Source organism: Montipora capricornis, chromosome 10 (genome assembly GCF_036669925.1).
Source record: "Montipora capricornis isolate CH-2021 chromosome 10, ASM3666992v2, whole genome shotgun sequence".
Taxonomy (NCBI): domain Eukaryota; kingdom Metazoa; phylum Cnidaria; class Anthozoa; order Scleractinia; family Acroporidae; genus Montipora; species Montipora capricornis.
In genome coordinates, this window is record NC_090892.1 from 45,273,299 (window position 1) to 45,278,298 (window position 5,000).

General features: G+C 37.8%; 1 protein-coding gene across 1 annotated transcript in view; it reads right to left on the reverse strand.

Annotated features, from left to right (window-relative positions):
- The window catches only part of LOC138018711 (Wilms tumor protein 1-interacting protein homolog), a 14,593-nt gene that overhangs the window by 7,994 nt on the left and 1,599 nt on the right, over positions 1 to 5,000 (reverse strand). The window contains exon 2 of the mRNA XM_068865394.1: positions 3,602 to 3,713. The gene's annotated coding sequence lies outside the window, so the exon portion shown is untranslated. The remainder of the gene's footprint in view (positions 1 to 3,601; positions 3,714 to 5,000) is intronic.

Genomic DNA, 5,000 nt, shown 5'->3' on the forward strand with positions numbered 1-5,000 from the left:
GATCATGATGAATGGCAGGCCCTTAACAACTCTTGTCCATTTTTGTGGTCTAAATATATGCTTAAGTGTTTTGTTCAAGAAAGCATGGTGCAACCTTACATTAATTTTGATTGTTTGAACATAATTATCTGTAGACAAAATATCAAAGAAATCTATTGTTACTTTAACAGGACCTAATTTGATTTTGAGCAATCTACATTAACAGAATTCCTGTGATGTTTGCTTAGATTAAACTGCCAAGGGTTACTACACAAGGACTTATAAACAGCATAAACTGTGACAGTTCTAGTCCTTACTTCTGCATTAGAATGCCATGTGATTTAAGGGCATTGTTGGTTTCTAGCAACAGCTAACAAAGGCCCAGCCACAATAATTGCCAATTATCCCATTCAAAAGGAGACAAAGAATTTAAGGAATGAAAATATCTAATAAAGCTGTGTGAATTCTTGCATGCAAAGAATGCAGCCAAAGCTAAGCACACATGCAAGCACCTTCATCCCTTTTGATTTCCACTTAATGAAGTCCTTAAATACCTTAATGCAAATTAGGGATGTCCATTAATTTAAGTAAAATAAATCACTCTATATTCTTTGTAACTCTTTTTTGACAGGGGTAAAAATATATAGGTTTACAAGTCACCCATGCATGGGCCTGTCTCGCCATAATCATAATAATATGACGGGATAAGGTGAACCTCAATAAACACCTTCCTATAAAGCAATATTATTTCTTTCTGGAGATGATCTGTACTCTACAATTTCATCTCTGTATACAATAATAAAGAAACCAATAATACTATTATTGATTTTTGTTGAAAATTGTTATTTCTTGATTACACAAACATTAAAAAGCTATTTATGGCTCAATTTTCAATGTGTTGACAATGACATGCAGTGATACTGGCTGAATTTGGAGCCTGAATAAAGATGGCAATATATGTGTCTGGGGTATCTTTTTCAGTTTTGTTCCCAAGGAGGCACAGACCTAATCAGCTAACTCAATGTTGTACCAGAAGCATGTGTCACCTTGCAGCGTGTAACTTGAAACCCTTTTCCTTGCCCAAATATGGACAAAAATAAGACCGAAGCTGCACAAGCGGAAAAGTGCCTGAGCTACGTTACATCCAAATAAGGAAATTTTTTGACTAAAAAAACCCCGGCTCTTGTACCCAATTCAGATCTCGTGGGATTCAAATTCTCTGTGTATTGTATTTGCATGATAATGTAGCATTCATGTTTAAATGACATGGAAATACCTGGAACAAAACGTTTTATTTCCAAAGGGTTTGAATTGGGTACAACACTGAGTTAGCGGATTAGGTCTATGGCAAGTTATTTTCCAAAAATTCACGATCTAGTCATCCTCCTCCTCTTGAAAATGGTCATTGGTCAAGTGTCATCAATGACCAATTTTCTCAAGTGTAAAATGTAGACTATTTTCCAATTCCCATAATGCAATATGTTTTGAGGGTTCTTTACATAAAAACAATACAAGTCATTTACTCCTGTATCATGCTTCAGCGAACTGAAAATCCATTGTTTTAATGCAAATAAGCCCCCAAAATGAACTGTATTTTGGGATTTGCGAAAATAGCAAATTAACAAAAAGTAGATCTAAAAGAGTGTTTTCCTTTTGTTACATGCTTAGATTTCTGTTTATACAGATACACAAATTTAAGATTTTTTTACTTCAACCTGCCCTCCTTTTTTTCTTTTTGCTTCATAACTCGGAGAATACAATGTTCAAATACACATGTTTTCAGGACGTCTTGATATTAACTACTGAGCACCTTAACTTAACGAGCTGTTAATACCGGTTGTCACAGCGGATTTGGACCCCCCTGAAAATAAGCGTTCTTTTGATTAGTATGTAATCTCATGGGCCCGAGGGCGATTAAGGATTAATTTCACGCATATTTTCAAAGGTTTCACAAATTGCCAGAGTCGTGAAGTGACAAGGGCAATTTGGAAAACTTTGAAACACATGTGAAATTAATCCTTAATTGCACAAGGGCACATTGCGATTACACGTTTATCACATAAAGGGCAAAATTATTGTGTGAAGCCATTCAAACAAAAAGCAACGCTTTACGAAAAAGCCTCAGCGCATGCTTTCAACAACTTTAACTGAAGCTTAAAGTGGTACTATGACGAAAATCGCATCTTTCCTATCTAAGCCATTTTGAAACATAAACAAGTAGTCTGCGTGACAAGAAAAATGCTGTTTACTTTTTTCAAACATCTCTTTTCGTTCCAGAGATATTCGAGTTTTTAAAATATGCAAATTAGCCAAGTGATGACGTCATACACTCAACCAAATTTTGCTCAAATATGATGAAAGAGATATCTCAACCAATTTGTATCAGAATTTTTTGATTTTTTGCAGTAAGATTCTACTAAATGTTCTCCACAATATGAGCTTAACAGTTCTGTTACCATGGCATCACACTGGGTTCCAGACCTCCCCCATATTAAAACCTTTTCTGGCCACCTTTGGCATTCCATTTTGATATTTGCTAACAGCACTTCATATGCATGATCCAGCAAGCATGTAAATAATTATGTTAGCTCGAGTTTGTGGCCTCGTTTAACATTTTTCAAGCTGAAAATCACTAACATATTGAAATCAAGTGGTGGGGACTGGAAAAGAGTGAGTTGCCATGGGAACGTATTTTTTTATAGCCATAGGTGTGTTTCCTGTAGAACTATTAGACTACCAAGTTTCAATGGTCTGCACTGCAAATCTCTATTTATATACTCAATATAATATTGGGTTGAGTGTATGACATCATCAGCCATCTCATTAGCATATTTTACCCATTTTTCAAACTTAAATATCTCCGGAACTAATGAAGATATTTGCAAACGGTAAATGGCATTTTTGTTCTTTCATGGAATTCTATGTGATACATGTACACTCAAAAAATCAAGGGGTAAAAATTTGATCATAGTACCACTTTAAGTCTGACTTTGCATTTTTTTCCTTATTAAAAAGATAACACAACAAATTCTATGAATTCCTATTTATGCTTCTGTCAGAAAGGAGTTAAAATTCGCATCTATTCGTATCTATCTATATTCTTAATTATATGAAATGCCGCCGCGAATGCTTTTAAACAACAAATTAACTGATCTACATGTGCCGAATCTAATGCAAATGAGCAAAAACAATAGATTGTTCTCGTTTGCATTAGATTCGGCACATGTAAAGTTGAAACGGGCCTTCATATTTTCCTCAAGTTTTCCTGATCCAAAATCTAACTCTGTATTGATATACATGTACAGTTGAATAAATGAGCTGTAATGTGGGGATTTATCCCGGGGGTCCAAATTTGCTAGGACACCGGGACTTGATTTTCTTGAAAATAATTAATTTACCGGTCCAAAAAAATTTACATGATGATGAAAATGATCTAAAACTTTGAACGATAGGACGGCGTTGGAAAGTGCACATTAGGCTTTATTGTCAACGGAAGATCAAATTTTTAATTAATTAAGATATTTACCGAGAAAGCTCCACTCATGTGAGAGGTCCTGCATTCGATCGAATTGGAATTTAGAAATGCACCCGAAATGTTACCAGGTTTTTATCGGGTACTTACCAGGCAGGACTTACGGGAGAAACGGGCCCCAGCTTTCAATCCGCTGCGTCCGGAAGGGTTGCGTGAGTTTCAAGATTTCCAGACATGATGAGGTCGGCCCTGGCGGGGTTCCCTGGAAAATCCGGATCAAGGATTACCGGATCAGTTTAAAATAACTCAAATAAATTAAACCCCTACATGTCTCAGTCAAGATCTCTCGTGTACATTTAAACGTGTAAATCACGTTTTTCTGCGAGCCCTTAAAAATTTCCGGCGATTGATATAGACAGTGCCAAGGGAAAACAAAATCGCCATTATTTTCCAATTCTTTGCATTTCCACCCACGCATTAGTCGATCTCACAAATAATTCCCAGGTTTTCTCTTTGACATCGAGCTGAATATTTCTGGAAAAAGTAGTTTAAAAAAGGCACGTTTACGAGTTTACCGACACCAAACAGACAACCGAGTGAAAATATGTCCTTTATTCACATCGCTGAGATTTGAAACAACTCTGGACTGGGTCAATGGAGCAGTCCCTTCATAAATCAGTAGGTCAGCCCGCTTTTCTGAGGCAGTCGTGCTTTGTCACGCAAACAAATAAAATGACACGACTGCCTCGGCTAGTACTTGAACACGGAATGCGGGAATGATGGAATGCCAGAATGATGGAATGCCAGAACGGTGGAACGCCGAAATACTTAAACACGGAACGCCAGAATACTTAAACACGGAAAGCTGGAATACTTAAACACGGCACAGTTGTGAAAATTTTGACAATTGGAACGCATGGTTTCTCCCCCCACAAGAGTTCGGGGCAAAAACCAAAGTGGAGATCGGAACTGCATGTCCTTCAGAGTTTTTCAGTGCCTAGATGTTTTCGTTCCGAAGACTTTGGGAAAGTCGTGAAGAAGGAGGTAAATTACATCACTTCTCTGATGCGAGCACAAAGGGCTATGGTCAATGAAGTTACTTTATTGTCGTAAAAAAAGGTTGCTGTTATTCATTGTGGTCAAGTACAATAATAATAATGTATTCTCGTTTGTCTCACGATGTGGTCACTTGTGAGGTAGATCGCGACGTTTCGACTGCACACTGCTAGTCTTCATCAGGTGATGATGTTGACTGGTTACGCATCACCTTTTAAACAGGATGCTCCGCTGTGATTGGTTGGTTTTCAGCAGCTGTGATTAGGATCTGGAAACCATCCTGGATTGCGGAAACGTTGATAGCTTCTTACAGCATCTGAACAACCAGCAGCCTTTCATTCGCTTCAACATGGAGACAGAGAACGACTACAAACTCGCTTTCCTTGACACCGCAGTTTCAAGAGAACCGGATGGCCGCCTCACCACCAGCGTGTACAGGAAGCCTACGCACACTGATCAGTACTTAGCGTATGATTCCCACCACCCTCAATCA